The sequence below is a fragment of the Daphnia pulicaria genome, chromosome 3 (genome assembly GCF_021234035.1).
Source record: "Daphnia pulicaria isolate SC F1-1A chromosome 3, SC_F0-13Bv2, whole genome shotgun sequence".
In the NCBI taxonomy this organism is placed as follows: domain Eukaryota; kingdom Metazoa; phylum Arthropoda; class Branchiopoda; order Diplostraca; family Daphniidae; genus Daphnia; species Daphnia pulicaria.
The window spans coordinates 91,565-116,270 of record NC_060915.1 but is presented as its reverse complement, the minus strand read 5'-3'; the positions used below and the strand labels follow the sequence as shown (position 1 = coordinate 116,270).

General features: G+C 37.8%; 54 pseudogenes; all 54 read right to left on the bottom strand.

Annotated features, from left to right (window-relative positions):
• Positions 1-220: 220 nt before the first annotated feature.
• Positions 221-339, bottom strand: LOC124330275 (annotated as a pseudogene).
• Positions 340-623: 284 nt separating this feature from the next.
• On the bottom strand, positions 624-742 carry LOC124331949 (annotated as a pseudogene).
• Positions 743-1,026: 284 nt separating this feature from the next.
• On the bottom strand, positions 1,027-1,145 carry LOC124335001 (annotated as a pseudogene).
• A 285-nt stretch (positions 1,146-1,430) lies between these two features.
• LOC124335315 lies at positions 1,431-1,549 on the bottom strand (annotated as a pseudogene).
• A 545-nt stretch (positions 1,550-2,094) lies between these two features.
• Positions 2,095-2,213, bottom strand: LOC124330544 (annotated as a pseudogene).
• A 284-nt stretch (positions 2,214-2,497) lies between these two features.
• Positions 2,498-2,616, bottom strand: LOC124334134 (annotated as a pseudogene).
• A 284-nt stretch (positions 2,617-2,900) lies between these two features.
• LOC124335198 lies at positions 2,901-3,019 on the bottom strand (annotated as a pseudogene).
• A 284-nt stretch (positions 3,020-3,303) lies between these two features.
• On the bottom strand, positions 3,304-3,422 carry LOC124330040 (annotated as a pseudogene).
• A 284-nt stretch (positions 3,423-3,706) lies between these two features.
• LOC124334004 lies at positions 3,707-3,825 on the bottom strand (annotated as a pseudogene).
• A 284-nt stretch (positions 3,826-4,109) lies between these two features.
• LOC124330039 lies at positions 4,110-4,228 on the bottom strand (annotated as a pseudogene).
• A 284-nt stretch (positions 4,229-4,512) lies between these two features.
• LOC124334133 lies at positions 4,513-4,631 on the bottom strand (annotated as a pseudogene).
• A 284-nt stretch (positions 4,632-4,915) lies between these two features.
• LOC124335080 lies at positions 4,916-5,034 on the bottom strand (annotated as a pseudogene).
• A 284-nt stretch (positions 5,035-5,318) lies between these two features.
• LOC124330038 lies at positions 5,319-5,437 on the bottom strand (annotated as a pseudogene).
• Positions 5,438-5,721: 284 nt separating this feature from the next.
• Positions 5,722-5,840, bottom strand: LOC124334003 (annotated as a pseudogene).
• A 284-nt stretch (positions 5,841-6,124) lies between these two features.
• LOC124330036 lies at positions 6,125-6,243 on the bottom strand (annotated as a pseudogene).
• A 284-nt stretch (positions 6,244-6,527) lies between these two features.
• LOC124333689 lies at positions 6,528-6,646 on the bottom strand (annotated as a pseudogene).
• A 284-nt stretch (positions 6,647-6,930) lies between these two features.
• LOC124334962 lies at positions 6,931-7,049 on the bottom strand (annotated as a pseudogene).
• A 284-nt stretch (positions 7,050-7,333) lies between these two features.
• LOC124334845 lies at positions 7,334-7,452 on the bottom strand (annotated as a pseudogene).
• Positions 7,453-7,736: 284 nt separating this feature from the next.
• Positions 7,737-7,855, bottom strand: LOC124330035 (annotated as a pseudogene).
• Positions 7,856-8,139: 284 nt separating this feature from the next.
• LOC124335133 lies at positions 8,140-8,258 on the bottom strand (annotated as a pseudogene).
• Positions 8,259-8,542: 284 nt separating this feature from the next.
• On the bottom strand, positions 8,543-8,661 carry LOC124330034 (annotated as a pseudogene).
• A 284-nt stretch (positions 8,662-8,945) lies between these two features.
• On the bottom strand, positions 8,946-9,064 carry LOC124333688 (annotated as a pseudogene).
• Positions 9,065-9,347: 283 nt separating this feature from the next.
• On the bottom strand, positions 9,348-9,466 carry LOC124334728 (annotated as a pseudogene).
• A 284-nt stretch (positions 9,467-9,750) lies between these two features.
• LOC124335014 lies at positions 9,751-9,869 on the bottom strand (annotated as a pseudogene).
• Positions 9,870-10,154: 285 nt separating this feature from the next.
• On the bottom strand, positions 10,155-10,273 carry LOC124333643 (annotated as a pseudogene).
• A 284-nt stretch (positions 10,274-10,557) lies between these two features.
• LOC124334612 lies at positions 10,558-10,676 on the bottom strand (annotated as a pseudogene).
• A 412-nt stretch (positions 10,677-11,088) lies between these two features.
• Positions 11,089-11,207, bottom strand: LOC124329829 (annotated as a pseudogene).
• Positions 11,208-11,492: 285 nt separating this feature from the next.
• Positions 11,493-11,611, bottom strand: LOC124330598 (annotated as a pseudogene).
• Positions 11,612-11,894: 283 nt separating this feature from the next.
• LOC124335555 lies at positions 11,895-12,013 on the bottom strand (annotated as a pseudogene).
• Positions 12,014-12,297: 284 nt separating this feature from the next.
• On the bottom strand, positions 12,298-12,416 carry LOC124334497 (annotated as a pseudogene).
• A 284-nt stretch (positions 12,417-12,700) lies between these two features.
• Positions 12,701-12,819, bottom strand: LOC124330106 (annotated as a pseudogene).
• A 284-nt stretch (positions 12,820-13,103) lies between these two features.
• Positions 13,104-13,222, bottom strand: LOC124335135 (annotated as a pseudogene).
• Positions 13,223-13,506: 284 nt separating this feature from the next.
• LOC124335000 lies at positions 13,507-13,625 on the bottom strand (annotated as a pseudogene).
• A 685-nt stretch (positions 13,626-14,310) lies between these two features.
• Positions 14,311-14,429, bottom strand: LOC124329891 (annotated as a pseudogene).
• A 411-nt stretch (positions 14,430-14,840) lies between these two features.
• LOC124330105 lies at positions 14,841-14,959 on the bottom strand (annotated as a pseudogene).
• Positions 14,960-15,372: 413 nt separating this feature from the next.
• On the bottom strand, positions 15,373-15,491 carry LOC124330602 (annotated as a pseudogene).
• A 542-nt stretch (positions 15,492-16,033) lies between these two features.
• LOC124330104 lies at positions 16,034-16,152 on the bottom strand (annotated as a pseudogene).
• Positions 16,153-16,565: 413 nt separating this feature from the next.
• LOC124330601 lies at positions 16,566-16,684 on the bottom strand (annotated as a pseudogene).
• A 283-nt stretch (positions 16,685-16,967) lies between these two features.
• On the bottom strand, positions 16,968-17,086 carry LOC124334379 (annotated as a pseudogene).
• A 412-nt stretch (positions 17,087-17,498) lies between these two features.
• Positions 17,499-17,617, bottom strand: LOC124335136 (annotated as a pseudogene).
• A 544-nt stretch (positions 17,618-18,161) lies between these two features.
• LOC124330597 lies at positions 18,162-18,280 on the bottom strand (annotated as a pseudogene).
• Positions 18,281-18,563: 283 nt separating this feature from the next.
• On the bottom strand, positions 18,564-18,682 carry LOC124335554 (annotated as a pseudogene).
• Positions 18,683-18,965: 283 nt separating this feature from the next.
• Positions 18,966-19,084, bottom strand: LOC124329793 (annotated as a pseudogene).
• Positions 19,085-19,495: 411 nt separating this feature from the next.
• On the bottom strand, positions 19,496-19,614 carry LOC124333887 (annotated as a pseudogene).
• A 410-nt stretch (positions 19,615-20,024) lies between these two features.
• On the bottom strand, positions 20,025-20,143 carry LOC124330055 (annotated as a pseudogene).
• Positions 20,144-20,399: 256 nt separating this feature from the next.
• On the bottom strand, positions 20,400-20,518 carry LOC124330599 (annotated as a pseudogene).
• A 283-nt stretch (positions 20,519-20,801) lies between these two features.
• LOC124335552 lies at positions 20,802-20,920 on the bottom strand (annotated as a pseudogene).
• A 544-nt stretch (positions 20,921-21,464) lies between these two features.
• Positions 21,465-21,583, bottom strand: LOC124330613 (annotated as a pseudogene).
• A 283-nt stretch (positions 21,584-21,866) lies between these two features.
• On the bottom strand, positions 21,867-21,985 carry LOC124335551 (annotated as a pseudogene).
• A 544-nt stretch (positions 21,986-22,529) lies between these two features.
• LOC124330612 lies at positions 22,530-22,648 on the bottom strand (annotated as a pseudogene).
• Positions 22,649-22,931: 283 nt separating this feature from the next.
• LOC124335550 lies at positions 22,932-23,050 on the bottom strand (annotated as a pseudogene).
• A 544-nt stretch (positions 23,051-23,594) lies between these two features.
• LOC124330610 lies at positions 23,595-23,713 on the bottom strand (annotated as a pseudogene).
• Positions 23,714-23,996: 283 nt separating this feature from the next.
• On the bottom strand, positions 23,997-24,115 carry LOC124335549 (annotated as a pseudogene).
• Positions 24,116-24,398: 283 nt separating this feature from the next.
• Positions 24,399-24,517, bottom strand: LOC124333664 (annotated as a pseudogene).
• Between the last annotated feature and the right edge of the window lie 189 nt (positions 24,518-24,706).

Here is a 24,706-nt window from a genome sequence, read left to right as displayed (position 1 = left end):
TGAAATTTTGGAACTACGAATTTGGACTGGTAACCATCGCGATTAAAAAACGCGATAAACTTTGAAAAACTCTCAATGGAATTGATCCAGAATCATTCTTATAGATGAATTGAACCTATCTCAAAGGCATTGAAAAGTTTTATCTACGAATTTGGACTGGTAACCATCGTGATTGAAAAAACAATTTCAAGAAATTTGTTATTGAAAACAAACTATTCATCGCCAACGACATCCCGTATTCCCAAGCGGTCACCCTTCCAAGTACTAACAGGACTCGACGTAACTTAACTTCTCAGAGCTGACGAGACCAGGTGCGTTCTACGTGATATGGCCGTTGACATTCAAAAATGAAAATTTACCCTCCCAGTCCCAATGGATGAAAAGAAAATCACTTCAAAGTGATAGAAATGTTTGTTCATTGAATTTGGACTGGTAACCACCGCGAATAAAAAAACGCGATAATCTTTGAAAAACTCGCAATGGAATTCATCCAGAATCATTCCTATAGATGAATTGAACCTATCCCTATGTCATTGAAATGTTTGATTCACGAATTTGGACTGGTAACCATCGTCATTGAAAAAAAATTTCAAGAAATTTGTTATTGAAAACAAACTATTTATCGCCAACGACATCCCGTATTCCCAAGCGGTCACCCTTCCAAGTACTAACGGGACTCGACGTAACTTAACTTCTGGGAGCTGACGAGACCAGGTGCGTTCTACGTGATATGGCCGTTGACATTCAAAAATGAAAATTTACCCTCCCAGTCCCAATGGATGAAAAGAAAATCACTTCAAAGTGATAGAAATGTTTGTCAATTGAATTTGGACTGGTAACCACCGCGAATAAAAAAACGCGATTATCTTTGAAAAACTCGCAATGGAATTCATCCAGAATCATTCCTATAGATGAATTGAACCTATCCCTATGTCATTGAAATGTTTGATCCACGAATTTGGACTGGTAACCATCGTGATTGAAAACAAATTTCAAGAAATTTGTTATTGAAAACAAACTATTTATCGCCAACGACATCCCGTATTCCCAAGCGGTCACCCTTCCAAGTACTAACGGGACTCGACGTAACTTAACTTCTAAGAGCTGACGAGACCAGGTGCGTTCTACGTGATATGGTCGTTGACATTCAAAAATGAAAATTTACCCTCCCAGTCCCAATGGATGAAAATAAAAATCACTTCAAAGTGATAGAAATGTTTGTTCATTGAATTTGGACTGGTAACCATCGCGAATAAAAAAACGCGATCAACTTTGAAAAACTCGCAATGGAATTCATCCAGAATCATTCCTATAGATGAATTGAACCTATCCCTAGGTCATTGAAATTTCGGATCTACGAATTTGGACTGGTAACCATCGTGATTGAAAAAAAATTTCAAGAAATTTGTTATTGAAAACAAACTATTTATTGCCAACGACATCCCGTATTCCCAAGCGGTCACCCTTCCAAGTACTAACGGGACTCGACGTAACTTAACTTCTGGGAGCTGACGAGACCAGGTGCGTTCTACGTGATATGGCCGTTGACATTCAAAAATGAAAATTTACCCTCCCAGTCCCAATGGATGAAAAGAAAATCACTTCAAAGTGATAGAAATGTTTGTCCATTGAATTTGGACTGGTAACCACCGCGAATAAAAAAAAGCGATAATCTTTGAAAAACTCGCAATGGAATTGATCCAGAATCATTCTTATAGATGAATTGAACCTATTTCTAGGTCATTGAAATTTTGGAACTACGAATTTGGACTGGTAACCATCGCGATTAAAAAACGCGATAAACTTTGAAAAACTCTCAATGGAATTGATCCAGAATCATTCTTATAGATGAATTGAACTTATCTCAAAGGCATTGAAAAGTTTTATCTACGAATTTGGACTGGTAACCATCGCGATTAAAAAACGCGATAAACTTTGAAAAACTCTCAATGGAATTGATCCAGAATCATTCTTATAGATGAATTGAACTTATCTCAAAGGCATTGAAAAGTTTTATCTACGAATTTGGACTGGTAACCATCGTGATTGAAAAAACAATTTCAAGAAATTTGTTATTGAAAACAAACTATTCATCGCCAACGACATCCCGTATTCCCAAGCGGTCACTCTTCCAAGTACTAACAGGACTCGAAGTAACTTAACTTCTAAGAGCTGACGAGACCAGGTGCGTTCTACGTGATATGGCCGTTGACATTCAAAAATGAAAATTTACCCTCCCAGTCCCAATGGATGAAAAGAAAATCACTTCAAAGTGATAGAAATGTTTGTTCATTGAATTTGGACTGGTAACCACCGCGAATAAAAAAACGCGATAATCTTTGAAAAACTCGCAATGGAATTCATCCAGAATCATTCCTATAGATGAATTGAACCTATCCCTATGTCATTGAAATGTTTGATTCACGAATTTGGACTGGTAACCATCGTGATTGAAAAAAAATTTCAAGAAATTTGTTATTGAAAACAAACTATTTATTGCCAACGACATCCCGTATTCCCAAGCGGTCACCCTTCCAAGTACTAACTGGACTCGACGTAACTTAACTTCTGGGAGCTGACGAGACCAGGTGCGTTCTACGTGATATGGCCGTTGACATTCAAAAATGAAAATTTACCTTCCCAGTCCCAATGGATGAAAATAAAATCACTTCAAAGTGATAGAAATGTTTGTCCATTGAATTTGGACTGGTAACCACCGCGAATAAAAAAACGCGATAATCTTTGAAAAACTCGCAATGGAATTCATCCAGAATCATTCCTATAGATGAATTGAACCTATCCCTAGGTCATTGAAATTTTGGATCTACGAATTTGGACTGGTAACCATCGTGATTGAAAACAAATTTCAAGAAATTTGTTATTGAAAACAAACTATTTATTGCCAACGACATCCCGTATTCCCAAGCGGTCACCCTTCCAAGTACTAACGGGACTCGACGTAACTTAACTTCTGGGAGCTGACGAGACCAGGTGCGTTCTACGTGATATGGCCGTTGACATTCAAAAATGAAAATTTACCCTCCCAGTCCCAATGGATGAAAAGAAAATCACTTCAAAGTGATAGAAATGTTTGTCCATTGAATTTGGACTGGTAACCACCGCGAATAAAAAAACGCGATTATCTTTGAAAAACTCGCAATGGAATTCATCCAGAATCATTCCTATAGATGAATTGAACCTATCCCTATGTCATTGAAATGTTTGATCCACGAATTTGGACTGGTAACCATCGTGATTGAAAACAAATTTCAAGAAATTTGTTATTGAAAACAAACTATTTATCGCCAACGACATCCCGTATTCCCAAGCGGTCACCCTTCCAAGTACTAAGGGGACTCGACGTAACTCAACTTCTGGGAGCTGACGAGACCAGGTGCGTTCTACGTGATATGGCCGTTGACATTCAAAAATGAAAATTTACCCTCCCAGTCCCAATGGATGAAAAGAAAATCACTTCAAAGTGATAGAAATGTTTGTCCATTGAATTTGGACTGGTAACCACCGCGAATAAAAAAACGCGATTATCTTTGAAAAACTCGCAATGGAATTCATCCAGAATCATTCCTATAGATGAATTGAACCTATCCCTATGTCATTGAAATGTTTGATCCACGAATTTGGACTGGTAACCATCGTGATTGAAAACAAATTTCAAGAAATTTGTTATTGAAAACAAACTATTTATCGCCAACGACATCCCGTATTCCCAATCGGTCACCCTTCCAAGTACTAACGGGACTCGACGTAACTTAACTTCTGGGAGCTGACGAGACCAGGTGCGTTCTACGTGATATGGCCGTTGACATTCAAAAATGAAAATTTACCCTCCCAGTCCCAATGGATGAAAAGAAAATCACTTCAAAGTGATAGAAATGTTTGTCCATTGAATTTGGACTGGTAACCACCGCGAATAAAAAAACGCGATTATCTTTGAAAAACTCGCAATGGAATTCATCCAGAATCATTCCTATAGATGAATTGAACCTATCCCTATGTCATTGAAATGTTTGATCCACGAATTTGGACTGGTAACCATCGTGATTGAAAACAAATTTCAAGAAATTTGTTATTGAAAACAAACTATTTATCGCCAACGACATCCCGTATTCCCAAGCGGTCACCCTTCCAAGTACTAAGGGGACTCGACGTAACTCAACTTCTGGGAGCTGACGAGACCAGGTGCGTTCTACGTGATATGGCCGTTGACATTCAAAAATGAAAATTTACCCTCCCAGTCCCAATGGATGAAAAGAAAATCACTTCAAAGTGATAGAAATGTTTGTCCATTGAATTTGGACTGGTAACCACCGCGAATAAAAAAACGCGATTATCTTTGAAAAACTCGCAATGGAATTCATCCAGAATCATTCCTATAGATGAATTGAACCTATCCCTATGTCATTGAAATGTTTGATCCACGAATTTGGACTGGTAACCATCGTGATTGAAAACAAATTTCAAGAAATTTGTTATTGAAAACAAACTATTTATTGCCAACGACATCCCGTATTCCCAAGCGGTCACCCTTCCAAGTACTAACTGGACTCGACGTAACTTAACTTCTGGGAGCTGACGAGACCAGGTGCGTTCTACGTGATATGGCCGTTGACATTCAAAAATGAAAATTTACCCTCCCAGTCCCAATGGATGAAAATAAAATCACTTCAAAGTGATAGAAATGTTTGTCCATTGAATTTGGACTGGTAACCACCGCGAATAAAAAAACGCGATAATCTTTGAAAAACTCGCAATGGAATTCATCCAGAATCATTCCTATAGATGAATTGAACCTATCCCTAGGTCATTGAAATTTTGGATCTACGAATTTGGACTGGTAACCATCGTGATTGAAAACAAATTTCAAGAAATTTGTTATTGAAAACAAACTATTTATTGCCAACGACATCCCGTATTCCCAAGCGGTCACCCTTCCAAGTACTAACGGGACTCGACGTAACTTAACTTCTGGGAGCTGACGAGACCAGGTGCGTTCTACGTGATATGGCCGTTGACATTCAAAAATGAAAATTTACCCTCCCAGTCCCAATGGATGAAAAGAAAATCACTTCAAAGTGATAGAAATGTTTGTCCATTGAATTTGGACTGGTAACCACCGCGAATAAAAAAACGCGATTATCTTTGAAAAACTCGCAATGGAATTCATCCAGAATCATTCCTATAGATGAATTGAACCTATCCCTATGTCATTGAAATGTTTGATCCACGAATTTGGACTGGTAACCATCGTGATTGAAAACAAATTTCAAGAAATTTGTTATTGAAAACAAACTATTTATCGCCAACGACATCCCGTATTCCCAAGCGGTCACCCTTCCAAGTACTAAGGGGACTCGACGTAACTCAACTTCTGGGAGCTGACGAGACCAGGTGCGTTCTACGTGATATGGCCGTTGACATTCAAAAATGAAAACTTACCCTCCCAGTCCCAATGGATGAAAAGAAAATCACTTCAAAATGATAGAAATGTTTGTCCATTGAATTTGGACTGGTAACCACCGCGAATAAAAAAACGCGATTATCTTTGAAAAACTCGCAATGGAATTCATCCAGAATCATTCCTATAGATGAATTGAACCTATCCCTATGTCATTGAAATGTTTGATCCACGAATTTGGACTGGTAACCATCGTGATTGAAAACAAATTTCAAGAAATTTGTTATTGAAAACAAACTATTTATCGCCAACGACATCCCGTATTCCCAATCGGTCACCCTTCCAAGTACTAACGGGACTCGACGTAACTTAACTTCTGGGAGCTGACGAGACCAGGTGCGTTCTACGTGATATGGCCGTTGACATTCAAAAATGAAAATTTACCCTCCCAGTCCCAATGGATGAAAAGAAAATCACTTCAAAGTGATAGAAATGTTTGTCCATTGAATTTGGACTGGTAACCACCGCGAATAAAAAAACGCGATTATCTTTGAAAAACTCGCAATGGAATTCATCCAGAATCATTCCTATAGATGAATTGAACCTATCCCTATGTCATTGAAATGTTTGATCCACGAATTTGGACTGGTAACCATCGTGATTGAAAACAAATTTCAAGAAATTTGTTATTGAAAACAAACTATTTATCGCCAACGACATCCCGTATTCCCAAGCGGTCACCCTTCCAAGTACTAAGGGGACTCGACGTAACTCAACTTCTGGGAGCTGACGAGACCAGGTGCGTTCTACGTGATATGGCCGTTGACATTCAAAAATGAAAATTTACCCTCCCAGTCCCAATGGATGAAAAGAAAATCACTTCAAAGTGATAGAAATGTTTGTCCATTGAATTTGGACTGGTAACCACCGCGAATAAAAAAACGCGATAATCTTTGAAAAACTCGCAATGGAATTCATCCAGAATCATTCCTATAGATGAATTGAACCTATCCCTAGGTCATTGAAATTTTGGATCTACGAATTTGGACTGGTAACCATCGTGATTGAAAAAAAATTTCAAGAAATTTGTTATTGAAAACAAACTATTTATTGCCAACGACATCCCGTATTCCCAAGCGGTCACCCTTCCAAGTACTAACGGGACTCGACGTAACTTAACTTCTGGGAGCTGACGAGACCAGGTGCGTTCTACGTGATGTGGCCGTTGACATTCAAAAATGAAAATTTACCCTCCCAGTCCCAATGGATGAAAAGAAAATCACTTCAAAGTGATAGAAATGTTTGTCCATTGAATTTGGACTGGTAACCACCGCGAATAAAAAAACGCGATAATCTTTGAAAAACTCGCAATGGAATTCATCCAGAATCATTCCTATAGATGAATTGAACCTATCCCTAGGTCATTGAAATTTTGGATCTACGAATTTGGACTGGTAACCATCGTGATTGAAAAAAAATTTCAAGAAATTTGTTATTGAAAACAAACTATTTATTGCCAACGACATCCCGTATTCCCAAGCGGTCACCCTTCCAAGTACTAACGGGACTCGACGTAACTTAACTTCTGGGAGCTGACGAGACCAGGTGCGTTCTACGTGATATGGCCGTTGACATTCAAAAATGAAAATTTACCCTCCCAGTCCCAATGGATGAAAAGAAAATCACTTCAAAGTGATAGAAATGTTTGTCCATTGAATTTGGACTGGTAACCACCGCGAATAAAAAAACGCGATAATCTTTGAAAAACTCGCAATGGAATTCATCCAGAATCATTCCTATAGATGAATTGAACCTATCCCTAGGTCATTGAAATTTTGGATCTACGAATTTGGACTGGTAACCATCGTGATTGAAAACAAATTTCAAGAAATTTGTTATTGAAAACAAACTATTTATTGCCAACGACATCCCGTATTCCCAAGCGGTCACCCTTCCAAGTACTAACGGGACTCGACGTAACTTAACTTCTGGGAGCTGACGAGACCAGGTGCGTTCTACGTGATATGGCCGTTGACATTCAAAAATGAAAATTTACCCTCCCAGTCCCAATGGATGAAAAGAAAATCACTTCAAAGTGATAGAAATGTTTGTCCATTGAATTTGGACTGGTAACCACCGCGAATAAAAAAACGCGATTATCTTTGAAAAACTCGCAATGGAATTCATCCAGAATCATTCCTATAGATGAATTGAACCTATCCCTATGTCATTGAAATGTTTGATCCACGAATTTGGACTGGTAACCATCGTGATTGAAAACAAATTTCAAGAAATTTGTTATTGAAAACAAACTATTTATCGCCAACGACATCCCGTATTCCCAAGCGGTCACCCTTCCAAGTACTAAGGGGACTCGACGTAACTCAACTTCTGGGAGCTGACGAGACCAGGTGCGTTCTACGTGATATGGCCGTTGACATTCAAAAATGAAAATTTACCCTCCCAGTCCCAATGGATGAAAAGAAAATCACTTCAAAGTGATAGAAATGTTTGTCCATTGAATTTGGACTGGTAACCACCGCGAATAAAAAAACGCGATTATCTTTGAAAAACTCGCAATGGAATTCATCCAGAATCATTCCTATAGATGAATTGAACCTATCCCTATGTCATTGAAATGTTTGATCCACGAATTTGGACTGGTAACCATCGTGATTGAAAACAAATTTCAAGAAATTTGTTATTGAAAACAAACTATTTATCGCCAACGACATCCCGTATTCCCAATCGGTTACCCTTCCAAGTACTAACGGGACTCGACGTAACTTAACTTCTGGGAGCTGACGAGACCAGGTGCGTTCTACGTGATATGGCCGTTGACATTCAAAAATGAAAATTTACCCTCCCAGTCCCAATGGATGAAAAGAAAATCACTTCAAAGTGATAGAAATGTTTGCCCATTGAATTTGGACTGGTAACCACCGCGAATAAAAAAACGCGATTATCTTTGAAAAACTCGCAATGGAATTCATCCAGAATCATTCCTATAGATGAATTGAACCTATCCCTATGTCATTGAAATGTTTGATCCACGAATTTGGACTGGTAACCATCGTGATTGAAAACAAATTTCAAGAAATTTGTTATTGAAAACAAACTATTTATCGCCAACGACATCCCGTATTCCCAAGCGGTCACCCTTCCAAGTACTAAGGGGACTCGACGTAACTCAACTTCTGGGAGCTGACGAGACCAGGTGCGTTCTACGTGATATGGCCGTTGACATTCAAAAATGAAAATTTACCCTCCCAGTCCCAATGGATGAAAAGAAAATCACTTCAAAGTGATAGAAATGTTTGTCCATTGAATTTGGACTGGTAACCACCGCGAATAAAAAAACGCGATAATCTTTGAAAAACTCGCAATGGAATTCATCCAGAATCATTCCTATAGATGAATTGAACCTATCCCTAGGTCATTGAAATTTTGGATCTACGAATTTGGACTGGTAACCATCGTGATTGAAAAAAAATTTCAAGAAATTTGTTATTGAAAACAAACTATTTATTGCCAACGACATCCCGTATTCCCAAGCGGTCACCCTTCCAAGTACTAACGGGACTCGACGTAACTTAACTTCTGGGAGCTGACGAGACCAGGTGCGTTCTACGTGATGTGGCCGTTGACATTCAAAAATGAAAATTTACCCTCCCAGTCCCAATGGATGAAAAGAAAATCACTTCAAAGTGATAGAAATGTTTGTCCATTGAATTTGGACTGGTAACCACCGCGAATAAAAAACGCGATAATCTTTGAAAAACTCGCAATGGAATTCATCCAGAATCATTCCTATAGATGAATTGAACCTATCCCTAGGTCATTGAAATTTTGGATCTACGAATTTGGACTGGTAACCATCGTGATTGAAAAAAAATTTCAAGAAATTTGTTATTGAAAACAAACTATTTATTGCCAACGACATCCCGTATTCCCAAGCGGTCACCCTTCCAAGTACTAACGGGACTCGACGTAACTTAACTTCTGGGAGCTGACGAGACCAGGTGCGTTCTACGTGATATGGCCGTTGACATTCAAAAATGAAAATTTACCCTCCCAGTCCCAATGGATGAAAAGAAAATCACTTCAAAGTGATAGAAATGTTTGTCCATTGAATTTGGACTGGTAACCACCGCGAATAAAAAAACGCGATTATCTTTGAAAAACTCGCAATGGAATTCATCCAGAATCATTCCTATAGATGAATTGAACCTATCCCTATGTCATTGAAATGTTTGATCCACGAATTTGGACTGGTAACCATCGTGATTGAAAACAAATTTCAAGAAATTTGTTATTGAAAACAAACTATTTATCGCCAACGACATCCCGTATTCCCAAGCGGTCACCTTTCCAAGTACTAACGGGACTCGACGTAACTTAACTTCTGGGAGCTGACGAGACCAGGTGCGTTCTACGTGATATGGCCGTTGACATTCAAAAATGAAAATTTACCCTCCCAGTCCCAATGGATGAAAAGAAAATCACTTCAAAGTGATAGAAATGTTTGTCCATTGAATTTGGACTGGTAACCACCGCGAATAAAAAAACGCGATAATCTTTGAAAAACTCGCAATGGAATTCATCCAGAATCATTCCTATAGATGAATTGAACCTATCCCTAGGTCATTGAAATTTTGGATCTACGAATTTGGACTGGTAACCATCGTGATTGAAAAAAAAATTTCAAGAAATTTGTTATTGAAAACAAACTATTTATTGCCAACGACATCCCGTATTCCCAATCGGTCACCCTTCCAAGTACTAACGGGACTCGACGTAACTTAACTTCTGGGAGCTGACGAGACCAGGTGCGTTCTACGTGATATGGCCGTTGACATTCAAAAATGAAAATTTACCCTCCCAGTCCCAATGGATGAAAAGAAAATCACTTCAAAGTGATAGAAATGTTTGTCCATTGAATTTGGACTGGTAACCACCGCGAATAAAAAAACGCGATTATCTTTGAAAAACTCGCAATGGAATTCATCCAGAATCATTCCTATAGATGAATTGAACCTATCCCTAGGTCATTGAAATTTTGGATCTACGAATTTGGACTGGTAACCATCGTGATTGAAAAAAAATTTCAAGAAATTTGTTATTGAAAACAAACTATTTATTGCCAACGACATCCCGTATTCCCAAGCGGTCACCCTTCCAAGTACTAACGGGACTCGACGTAACTTAACTTCTGGGAGCTGACGAGACCAGGTGCGTTCTACGTGATATGGCCGTTGACATTCAAAAATGAAAATTTACCCTCCCAGTCCCAATGGATGAAAAAAACATCACTTCAAAGTTATAGAAATGTTTGTTCATTGAATTTGGATTGGTCACCATCGCGAATAAAAACGCGATCAACTTTGAAAACTCGCAATGGAATTCATCCAGAATCATTCCTATAGATGAATTGAACCTATCCCTAGGTCATTGAAATTTTGGAACTACGAATTTGGACTGGTAACCATCGCGATTAAAAAAACGTGATAAACTTTGAAAAACTCGCAATGGAATTGATCCAGAATCATTCTTATAGATGAATTGAACCAATCTCTAAGGCATTGAAATGTTTTATCTACGAATTTGGACTGGTAACCATCGTGATTGAAAAAAAATTTCAAGAAATTTGTTATTGAAAACAAACTATTCATCGCCAACGACATCCCGTATTCCCAAGCGGTCACCCTTCCAAGTACTAACGGGACTCGACGTAAATTAACTTCTGGGAGCTGACGAGATCAGGTGCGTTCTACGTGATATGGCCGTTGACATTGAAAAATGAAAATTTACCCTCCCAATCCCAAAGGATGAAAAGAAAATCACTTCAAAGTGATAGAAATGTTTGTTCATTGAATTTGGACTGGTTACCATCGCGAATAAAAAACGCGATTAACTTTGAAAAACTCTCAATGGAATTGATCCAGAATCATTCTTATAGATGAATTGAACCTATCTCTATGGCATTGAAATGTTTTATCTACGAATTTGGACTGGTAAACATCCTGATTGAAAAAAACAATTTCAAGAAATTTGTTATTGAAAACAAACTATTCATCGCCAACGACATCCCGTATTTCCAAGCGGTCACACTTCCAAGTACTAATGGGACTCGAAGTAACTTAACTTCTGGGAGCTGACGAGACCAGGTGCGTTCTACGTGATGTGGCCGTTGCCATTCAAAAATGAAATTTTACCCTCCCAGTCCCAATGGATGAAAAGAAAATCACTTCAAAGTGATAGAAATGTTTGTTCATTGAATTTGGACTGGTTACCACCGCGATTAAAAAACGCGATAAACTTTGAAAAACTCTCAATGGAATTGATCCAGAATCATTCTTATAGATGAATTGAACCTATCTCTTAGCCATTGAAATTTTGGATCTACGAATTTGGACTGGTAACCATCGTGATTGAAATAAAATTTCAAGAAATTTGTTATTGAAAACAAACTATTCATCGCCAACGACATCCCGTATTCCCAAGCGGTCACCCTTCCAAGTACTAATGGGACTCGAAGTAACTTAACTTCTGGGAGCTGACGAGACCAGGTGCGTTCTACGTGATATGGCCGTTGACATTCAAAAATGAAAATTTACCCTCCCAGTCCCAATGGATGAAAAGAAAATCACTTCAAAGTGATAGAAATGTTTGTTCATTGAATTTGGACTGGTTACCACCGCGAATAAAAAAACGCGATTATCTTTGAAAAACTCGCAATGGAATTCATCCAGAATCATTCCTATAGATGAATTGAACCTATCCCTAGGTCATTGAAATTTTGGATCTACGAATTTGGACTGGTAACCATCGTGATTGAAAAAAAATTTCAAGAAATTTGTTATTGAAAACAAACTATTTATTGCCAACGACATCCCGTATTCCCAAGCGGTCACCCTTCCAAGTACTAACGGGACTCGACGTAACTTAACTTCTGGGAGCTGACGAGACCAGGTGCGTTCTACGTGATATGGCCGTTGACATTCAAAAATGAAAATTTACCCTCCCAGTCCCAATGGATGAAAAGAAAATCACTTCAAAGTGATAGAAATGTTTGTTCATTGAATTTGGACTGGTAACCACCGCGAATAAAAAAACGCGATAGTCTTTGAAAAACTCGCAATAGAATTCATCCAGAATCATTCCTATAGATGAATTGAACCTATCCCCATGTCATTGAAATGTTTGATTCACGAATTTGGACTGGTAACCATCGCGATTGAAAAAAAATTTCAAGAAATTTGTTATTGAAAACAAACTATTTATCGCCAACGACATCCCGTATTCCCAAGCGGTCACCCTTCCAAGTACTAACGGGACTCGACGTAACTTAACTTCTAAGAGCTGACGAGACCATGTGCGTTCTACGTGATATGGCCGTTGACATTCAAAAATGAAAATTTACCCTCCCAATCCCAATGGATGAAAAGAAAATCACTTCAAAGTGATAGAAATGTTTGTTCATTGAATTTGGACTGGTAACCATCGCGAATAAAAAAACGCGATCAACTTTGAAAAACTCGCAATGGAATTCATCCAGAATCATTCCTATAGATGAATTGAACCTATCCCTAGGTCATTGAAATTTTGGATCTATTAATTTGGACTGGTAACCATCGTGATTGAAAAAAAATTTCAAGAAATTTGTTATTGAAAACAAACTATTTATTGCCAACGACATCCCGTATTCCCAAGCGGTCACCCTTCCAAGTACTAACGGGACTCGACGTAACTTAAATTCTGGGAGCTGACGAGACCAGGTGCGTTCTACGTGATATGGCCGTTGACATTCAAAAATGAAAATTTACCCTCCCAGTCCCAATGGATGAAAAGAAAATCACTTCAAAGTGATAGAAATGTTTGTCCATTGAATTTGGACTGGTAACCACCGCGAATAAAAAAACGCGATAATCTTTGAAAAACTCGCAATGGAATTCATCCAGAATCATTCCTATAGATGAATTGAACCTATCCCTATGTCATTGAAATGTTTGATTCACGAATTTGGACTGGTAACCATCGTGATTGAAAAAAAATTTCAAGAAATATGTTATTGAAAACAAACTATTTATCGCCAACGACATCCCGTATTCCCAAGCGGTCACCCTTCCAAGTACTAACGGGACTCGACGTAACTTAACTTCTAAGAGCTGACGAGACCAGGTGCGTTCTACGTGATATGGTCGTTGACATTCAAAAATGAAAATTTACCCTCCCAGTCCCAATGGATGAAAAGAAAATCACTTCAAAGTGATAGAAATGTTTGTTCATTGAATTTGGACTGGTAACCATCGCGAATAAAAAAACGCGATCAACTTTGAAAAACTCGCAATGGAATTCATCCAGAATCATTCCTATAGATGAATTGAACCTATCCCTAGGTCATTGAAATTTTGGATCTATTAATTTGGACTGGTAACCATCGTGATTGAAAAAAATTTCAAGAAATTTGTTATTGAAAACAAACTATTCATCGCCAACGTTATCCCGTATTTCCAAGCGGTCACACTTCCAAGTACTAATGGGACTCGAAGTAACTTAACTTCTGGGAGCTGACGAGACCAGGTGCGTTCTACGTGATGTGGCCGTTGCCATTCAAAAATGAAATTTTACCCTCCCAGTCCCAATGGATGAAAAGAAAATCACTTCAAAGTGATAGAAATGTTTGTTCATTGAATTTGGACTGGTTACCACCGCGATTAAAAAACGCGATAAACTTTGAAAAACTCTCAATGGAATTGATCCAGAATCATTCTTATAGATGAATTGAACCTATCTCTTAGGCATTGAAATTTTGGATCTACGAATTTGGACTGGTAACCATCGTGATTGAAAACAAATTTCAAGAAATTTGTTATTGAAAACAAACTATTTATTGCCAACGACATCCCGTATTCCCAAGCGGTCAACCTTCCAAGTACTAACGGGACTCGACGTAACTTAACTTCTAAGAGCTGACGAGACCAGGTGCGTTCTACGTGATATGGCCGTTGACATTCAAAAATGAAAATTTACCCTCCCAGTCCCAATGAATGAAAAGAAAATCACTTCAAAGTGATAGAAATGTTTGTTCATTGAATTTGGATTGGTCACCATCGCGAAGAAAAACGCGATCAACTTTGAAAACTCGCAATGGAATTCATCCAGAATCATTCCTATAGATGAATTGAACCTATCCCTAGGTCATTGAAATTTTGGAACTACGAATTTGGACTGGTAACCATCGCGATTAAAAAACGCGATAAACTTTGAAAAACTCTCAATGGAGTTGATCCAGAATCATTCTTATAGATGAATTGAACCAATCTCTAAGGCATTGAAATGTTTGATCTACGAATTTGGACTGGTAACCATCGTGATTGAAAAAAAATTTCAAGAAATTTGTTATTGAAAACAAACTATTCATCGCCAACGACATCCCGTATTTCCAAGCGGTCACACTTCCAAGTACTAACGGGACTCGACGTAACTTAACTTCTGGGAGCTGACGAGACCAGGTGCGTTCTACGTGATATGGCCGTTGACATTCAAAAATGAAAATTTACCCTCCCAGTCCTAATGGATGAATAGAAAATCACTTCAAAGTGATAGAAACGTTTGTTCATTGAATTTGGACTGGTAACCATCGCGAATAAAAAACGCGATCAAATTTGAAAAACTCGCAATGGAATTCATCCAGAATCATTCCTATAGATAAATTGGACCTATCCCTATGTCATAGAAATTTTGGATCTACGAATTTGGACTGGTAACCATCGCGATTAAGAAACGCGATAAAGTTTGGAAAACTCTCAATGGAATTGATCCAGAATCATTCTTATAGATGAATTGAACTTATCTCTAAGGCAATGAAATGTTTTATCTACGAATTTGGACTGGTAACCATCGTGATTGAAAAAAAATTTCAAGAAATTTGTTATTGAAAACAAACTTTTCATCGCCAACGACATCCCGTATTTCCAAGCGGTCACACTTCCAAGTACTAATGGGACTCGAAGTAACTTAACTTCTGGGAGCTGACGAGACCAGGTGTGTTCTACGTGATGTGGCCGTTGCCATTCAAAAATGAAAATTTACCCTCCCAGTCCCAATGGATGAAAAGAAAATCACTTCAAAGTGATAGAAATGTTTGTTCATTGAATTTATACTGGTTACCACCGCGATTAAAAAACGCGATAAACTTTGAAAAACTCTCAATGGAATTGATCCAGAATCATTCTTATAGATGAATTGAACCTATCTCTTAGGCATTGAAATTTTGGATCTACGAATTTGGACTGGTAACCATCGCGATTAAAAAACGTGATCAACTTTGAAAACTCGCAATGGAATTCATCCAGAATCATTCCTATAGATGAATTGAACCTATCCCTAGGTCATTGAAATTTTGGAACTACGAATTTGGACTGGTAACCATCGCGATTAAAAAACGCGATAAACTTTGAAAAACTCTCAATGGAGTTGATCCAGAATCATTCTTATAGATGAATTGAACCAATCTCTAAGGCATTGAAATGTTTTATCTACGAATTTGGACTGGTAACCATCGTGATTGAAAAAAAATTTCAAGAAATTTGTTATTGAAAACAAACTATTCATCGCCAACGACATCCCGTATTTCCAAGCGGTCACACTTCCAAGTACTAACGGGACTCGACGTAACTTAACTTCTGGGAGCTGACGAGACCAGGTGCGTTCTACGTGATATGGCCGTTGACATTCAAAAATGAAAATTTACCCTCCCAGTCCCAATGGATGAATAGAAAATCACTTCAAAGTGATAGAAACGTTTGTTCATTGAATTTGGACTGGTAACCATCGCGAATAAAAAACGCGATCAAATTTGAAAAACTCGCAATGGAATTCATCCAGAATCATTCCTATAGATAAATTGGACCTATCCCTATGTCATAGAAATTTTGGATCTACGAATTTGGACTGGTAACCATCGCGATTAAGAAACGCGATAAAGTTAGGAAAACTCTCAATGGAATTGATCCAGAATCATTCTTATAGATGAATTGAACTTATCTCTAAGGCAATGAAATGTTTTATCTACGAATTTGGACTGGTAACCATCGTGATTGAAAAAAAATTTCAAGAAATTTGTTATTGAAAACAAACTTTTCATCGCCAACGACATCCCGTATTTCCAAGCGGTCACACTTCCAAGTACTAATGGGACTCGAAGTAACTTAACTTCTGGGAGCTGACGAGACCAGGTGTGTTCTACGTGATGTGGCCGTTGCCATTCAAAAATGAAAATTTACCCTCCCAGTCCCAATGGATGAAAAGAAAATCACTTCAAAGTGATAGAAATGTTTGTTCATTGAATTTATACTGGTTACCACCGCGATTAAAAAACGCGATAAACTTTGAAAAACTCTCAATGGAATTGATCCAGAATCATTCTTATAGATGAATTGAACCTATCTCTATGCCATTGAAATTTTGGATCTACGAATTTGGACTGGTAACCATCGTGATTGAAAAAAAATTTCAAGAAATTTGTTATTGAAAACAAACTATTTATTGCCAACGACATCCCGTATTCCCAAGCGGTCACCCTTCCAAGTACTAACGGGACTCGACGTAACTTAACTTCTGGGAGCTGACGAGACCAGGTGCGTTCTACGTGATATGGCCGTTGACATTCAAAAATGAAAATTTACCCTCCCAGTCCCAATGGATGAAAAGAAAATCACTTCAAAGTTATAGAAATGTTTGTTCATTGAATTTGGATTGGTCACCATCGCGAATAAAAACGCGATCAACTTTGAAAACTCGCAATGGAATTCATCCAGAATCATTCCTATAGATGAATTGAACCTATCCCTAGGTCATTGAAATTTTGGAACTACGAATTTGGACTGGTAACCATCGCGATTAAAAAAACGTGATAAACTTTGAAAAACTCGCAATGGCATTGATCCAGAATCATTCTTATAGATGAATTGAACCAATCTCTAAGGCATTGAAATGTTTTATCTACGAATTTGGACTGGTAACCATCGTGATTGAAAAAAAATTTCAAGAAATTTGTTATTGAAAACAAACTATTCATCGCCAACGACATCCCGTATTCCCAAGCGGTCACCCTTCCAAGTACTAACGGGACTCGACGTAACTTAACTTCTGGGAGCTGACGAGATCAGGTGCGTTCTACGTGATATGGCCGTTGACATTGAAAAATGAAAATTTACCCTCCCAATCCCAAAGGATGAAAAGAAAATCACTTCAAAGTGATAGAAATGTTTGTTCATTGAATTTGGACTGGTTACCATCGCGAATAAAAAACGCGATTAACTTTGAAAAACTCTCAATGGAATTGATCCAGAATCATTCTTATAGATGAATTGAACCTATCTCTTAGGCATTGAAATTTTGGATCTACGAATTTGGACTGGTAACCATCGCGATTAAAAAACGTGATCAACTTTGAAAACTCGCAATGGAATTCATCCAGTATCATTCCTATGTATGAATTTAACCTATCCCTAGGTCATTGAAATTTTGGAACTACGAATTTGGACTGGTAACCATCGCGATTAAAAAACGCGATAAACTTTGAAAAACTCTCAATGGAGTTGATCCAGAATCATTCTTATAGATGAATTGAACCTATCTCTATGGCATTGAAATGTTTTATCTACGAATTTGGACTGGTAAACATCCTGATTGAAAAAAACAATTTCAAGAAATTTGTTATTGAAAACAAACTATTCATCGCCAACGACATCCCGTATTTCCAAGCGGTCACACTTCCAAGTACTAATGGGACTCGAAGTAACTTAACTTCTGGGAGCTGACGAGACCAGGTGCGTTCTACGTGATGTGGCCGTTGCCATTCAAAAATGAAATTTTACCCTCCCAGTCCCAATGGATGAAAAGAAAATCACTTCAAAGTGATAGAAATGTTTGTTCATTGAATTTGGACTGGTTACCACCGCGATTAAAAAACGCGATAAACTTTGAAAAACTCTCAATGGAATTGATCCAGAATCATTCTTATAGATGAATTGAACCTATCTCTTAGCCATTGAAATTTTGGATCTACGAATTTGGACTGGTAACCATCGTGATTGAAATAAAATTTCAAGAAATTTGTTATTGAAAACAAACTATTCATCGCCAACGACATCCCGTATTCCCAAGCGGTCACCCTTCCAAGTACTAATGGGACTCGAAGTAACTTAACTTCTGGGAGCTGACGAGACCAGGTGCGTTCTACGTGATATGGCCGTTGACATTCAAAAATGAAAATTTACCCTCCCAATCCCAAAGGATGAAAAGAAAATCACTTCAAAGTGATAGAAATGTTTGTTCATTGAATTTGGACTGGTTACCATCGCGAATAAAAAACGCGATTAACTTTGAAAAACTCTCAATGGAATTGATCCAGAATCATTCTTATAGATGAATTGAACCTATCTCTTAGGCATTGAAATTTTGGATCTACGAATTTGGACTGGTAACCATCGTGATTGAAATAAAATTTCAAGAAATTTGTTATTGAAAACAAACTATTCATCGCCAACGACATCCCGTATTCCCAAGCGGTCACCCTTCCAAGTACTAACGGGACTCGACGTAACTTAACTTCTAAGAGCTGACGAGACCAGGTGCGTTCTACGTGATATGGCCGTTAACATTCAAAAATGAAAATTTACCCTCCCAGTCCCAATAGATGAAAAGAAAATCACTTCAAAGTGATAGAAATGTTTGTTCATTGAATTTGGATTGGTCACCATCGCGAAGAAAAACGCGATCAACTTTGAAAACTCGCAATGGAATTCATCCAGAATCATTCCTATAAATGAATTGAACCTATCCCTAGGTCATTGAAATTTTGGAACTACGAATTTGGACTGGTAACCATCGCGATTAAAAAACGCGATAAACTTTGAAAAACTCTCAATGGAGTTGATCCAGAATCATTCTTATAGATGAATTGAACCAATCTCTAAGGCATTGAAATGTTTTATCTACGAATTTGGACTGGTAACCATCGTGATTGAAAAAAAATTTCAAGAAATTTGTTATAGAAAACAAACTATTTATTGCCAACGACATCCCGTATTCCCAAGCGGTCAACCTTCCAAGTACTAACGGGACTCGACGTAACTTAACTTCTGGGAGCTGACGAGACCAGGTGCGTTCTACGTGATATGGCCGTTGACATTCTAAAATGAAAATTTACCCTCCCAGTCCCAATGGATGAAAAGAAAATCACTTCAAAGTTATAGAAATGTTTGTTCATTGAATTTGGATTGGTCACCATCGCGAATAAAAACGCGATCAACTTTGAAAACTCGCAATGGAATTCATCCAGAATCATTCCTATAGATGAATTGAACCTATCCCTAGGTCATTGAAATTTTGGAACTACGAATTTGGACTGGTAACCATCGCGATTAAAAAACGTGATAAACTTTGAAAAACTCTCAATGGAATTGATCCAGAATCATTCTTATAGATGAATTGAACCAATCTCTAAGGCATTGAAATCTTTTATCTACGAATTTGGACTGGTAACCATCGTGATTGAAAAAAAATTTCAAGAAATTTGTTATTGAAACAAACTATTCATCGCCAACGACATCCCGTATTCCCAAGCGGTCAACCTTCCAAGTACTAATGGGACTCGACGTAACTTAAATTCTGGGAGCTGACGAGACCAGGTGCGTTCTACGTGATATGGCCGTTGACATTCAAAAATGAAAATTTACCCTCCCAGTCCCAATGGATGAATAGAAAATCACTTCAAAGTGATAGAAACGTTTGTTCATTGAATTTGGACTGGTAACCATCGCGAATAAAAAACGCGATCAAATTTGAAAAACTCGCAATGGAATTCATCCAGAATCATTCCTATAGATAAATTGGACCTATCCCTATGTCATAGAAATTTTGGATCTACGAATTTGGACTGGTAACCATCGTGATTGAAAAAAAATCTTTTCATCGCCAACGACATCCCGTATTTCCAAGCGGTCACACTTCCAAGTACTAATGGGACTCGAAGTAACTTAACTTCTGGGAGCTGACGAGACCAGGTGTGTTCTACGTGATGTGGCCGTTGCCATTCAAAAATGAAAATTTACCCTCCCAGTCCCAATGGATGAAAAGAAAATCACTTCAAAGTGATAGAAATGTTTGTTCATTGAATTTGGACTGGTTACCACCGCGATTAAAAAACGCGATAAACTTTGAAAAACTCTCAATGGAATTGATCCAGAATCATTCTTATAGATGAATTGAACCTATCTCTTAGCCATTGAAATTTTGGATCTACGAATTTGGACTGGTAACCATCGTGATTGAAATAAAATTTCAAGAAATTTGTTATTGAAAACAAACTATTCATCGCCAACGACATCCCGTATTCCCAAGCGGTCACCCTTCCAAGTACTAATGGGACTCGAAGTAACTTAACTTCTGGGAGCTGACGAGACCAGGTGCGTTCTACGTGATATGGCCGTTGACATTCAAAAATGAAAATTTACCCTCCCAATCCCAAAGGATGAAAAGAAAATCACTTCAAAGTGATAGAAATGTTTGTTCATTGAATTTGGACTGGTTACCATCGCGAATAAAAAACGCGATTAACTTTGAAAAACTCTCAATGGAATTGATCCAGAATCATTCTTATAGATGAATTGAACCTATCTCTTAGGCATTGAAATTTTGGATCTACGAATTTGGACTGGTAACCATCGCGATTAAAAAACGTGATCAACTTTGAAAACTCGCAATGGAATTCATCCAGTATCATTCCTATGTATGAATTTAACCTATCCCTAGGTCATTGAAATTTTGGAACTACGAATTTGGACTGGTAACCATCGCGATTAAAAAACGCGATAAACTTTGAAAAACTCTCAATGGAGTTGATCCAGAATCATTCTTATAGATGAATTGAACCTATCTCTATGGCATTGAAATGTTTTATCTACGAATTTGGACTGGTAAACATCCTGATTGAAAAAAACAATTTCAAGAAATTTGTTATTGAAAACAAACTATTCATCGCCAACGACATCCCGTATTTCCAAGCGGTCACACTTCCAAGTACTAATGGGACTCGAAGTAACTTAACTTCTGGGAGCTGACGAGACCAGGTGCGTTCTACGTGATGTTGCCGTTGCCATTCAAAAATGAAATTTTACCCTCCCAGTCCCAATGGATGAAAAGAAAATCACTTCAAAGTGATAGAAATGTTTGTTCATTGAATTTGGACTGGTTACCACCGCGATTAAAAAACGCGATAAACTTTGAAAAACTCTCAATGGAATTGATCCAGAATCATTCTTATAGATGAATTGAACCTATCTCTTAGCCATTGAAATTTTGGATCTACGAATTTGGACTGGTAACCATCGTGATTGAAATAAAATTTCAAGAAATTTGTTATTGAAAACAAACTATTCATCGCCAACGACATCCCGTATTCCCAAGCGGTCACCCTTCCAAGTACTAATGGGACTCGAAGTAACTTAACTTCTGGGAGCTGACGAGACCAGGTGCGTTCTACGTGATATGGCCGTTGACATTCAAAAATGAAAATTTACCCTCCCAATCCCAAAGGATGAAAAGAAAATCACTTCAAAGTGATAGAAATGTTTGTTCATTGAATTTGGACTGGTTACCATCGCGAATAAAAAACGCGATTAACTTTGAAAAACTCTCAATGGAATTGATCCAGAATCATTCTTATAGATGAATTGAACCTATCTCTTAGGCATTGAAATTTTGGATCTACGAATTTGGACTGGTAACCATCGCGATTAAAAAACGTGATCAACTTTGAAAACTCGCAATGGAATTCATCCAGTATCATTCCTATGTATGAATTTAACCTATCCCTAGGTCATTGAAATTTTGGAACTACGAATTTGGACTGGTAACCATCGCGATTAAAAAACGCGATAAACTTTGAAAAACTCTCAATGGAGTTGATCCAGAATCATTCTTATAGATGAATTGAACCTATCTCTATGGCATTGAAATGTTTTATCTACGAATTTGGACTGGTAAACATCCTGATTGAAAAAAACAATTTCAAGAAATTTGTTATTGAAAACAAACTATTCATCGCCAACGACATCCCGTATTTCCAAGCGGTCACACTTCCAAGTACTAATGGGACTCGAAGTAACTTAACTTCTGGGAGCTGACGAGACCAGGTGCGTTCTACGTGATGTTGCCGTTGCCATTCAAAAATGAAATTTTACCCTCCCAGTCCCAATGGATGAAAAGAAAATCACTTCAAAGTGATAGAAATGTTTGTTCATTGAATTTGGACTGGTTACCACCGCGATTAAAAAACGCGATAAACTTTGAAAAACTCTCAATGGAATTGATCCAGAATCATTCTTATAGATGAATTGAACCTATCTCTTAGCCATTGAAATTTTGGATCTACGAATTTGGACTGGTAACCATCGTGATTGAAATAAAATTTCAAGAAATTTGTTATTGAAAACAAACTATTCATCGCCAACGACATCCCGTATTCCCAAGCGGTCACCCTTCCAAGTACTAATGGGACTCGAAGTAACTTAACTTCTGGGAGCTGACGAGACCAGGTGCGTTCTACGTGATATGGCCGTTGACATTCAAAAATGAAAATTTACCCTCCCAATCCCAAAGGATGAAAAGAAAATCACTTCAAAGTGATAGAAATGTTTGTTCATTGAATTTGGACTGGTTACCATCGCGAATAAAAAACGCGATTAACTTTGAAAAACTCTCAATGGAATTGATCCAGAATCATTCTTATAGATGAATTGAACCTATCTCTTAGGCATTGAAATTTTGGATCTACGAATTTGGACTGGTAACCATCGCGATTAAAAAACGTGATCAACTTTGAAAACTCGCAATGGAATTCATCCAGTATCATTCCTATGTATGAATTTAACCTATCCCTAGGTCATTGAAATTTTGGAACTACGAATTTGGACTGGTAACCATCGCGATTAAAAAACGCGATAAACTTTGAAAAACTCTCAATGGAGTTGATCCAGAATCATTCTTATAGATGAATTGAACCTATCTCTATGGCATTGAAATGTTTTATCTACGAATTTGGACTGGTAAACATCCTGATTGAAAAAAACAATTTCAAGAAATTTGTTATTGAAAACAAACTATTCATCGCCAACGACATCCCGTATTTCCAAGCGGTCACACTTCCAAGTACTAATGGGACTCGAAGTAACTTAACTTCTGGGAGCTGACGAGACCAGGTGCGTTCTACGTGATGTTGCCGTTGCCATTCAAAAATGAAATTTTACCCTCCCAGTCCCAATGGATGAAAAGAAAATCACTTCAAAGTGATAGAAATGTTTGTTCATTGAATTTGGACTGGTTACCACCGCGATTAAAAAACGCGATAAACTTTGAAAAACTCTCAATGGAATTGATCCAGAATCATTCTTATAGATGAATTGAACCTATCTCTTAGCCATTGAAATTTTGGATCTACGAATTTGGACTGGTAACCATCGTGATTGAAATAAAATTTCAAGAAATTTGTTATTGAAAACAAACTATTCATCGCCAACGACATCCCGTATTCCCAAGCGGTCACCCTTCCAAGTACTAATGGGACTCGAAGTAACTTAACTTCTGGGAGCTGACGAGACCAGGTGCGTTCTACGTGATATGGCCGTTGACATTCAAAAATGAAAATTTACCCTCCCAATCCCAAAGGATGAAAAGAAAATCACTTCAAAGTGATAGAAATGTTTGTTCATTGAATTTGGACTGGTTACCATCGCGAATAAAAAACGCGATTAACTTTGAAAAACTCTCAATGGAATTGATCCAGAATCATTCTTATAGATGAATTGAACCTATCTCTTAGGCATTGAAATTTTGGATCTACGAATTTGGACTGGTAACCATCGTGATTGAAATAAAATTTCAAGAAATTTGTTATTGAAAACAAACTATTCATCGCCAACGACATCCCGTATTCCCAAGCGGTCAACCTTCCAAGTACTAACGGGACTCGACGTAACTTAACTTCTGGGAGCTGATGAGACCAGGTGCGTTCTACGTGATATGGCCGTTGACATTCAAAAATGAAAATTTACCCTCCCAGTCCAATGGATGAAAAGAAAATCACTTCAAAGTGATAGAAATGTTTGTTCATTGAATTTGGACTGGTAACCATCGCGAATAAAAACGCGATCAACTTTGAAAACTCGCAATGGAATTCATCCAGTATCATTCCTATATATGAATTGAACCTATCCCTAGGTC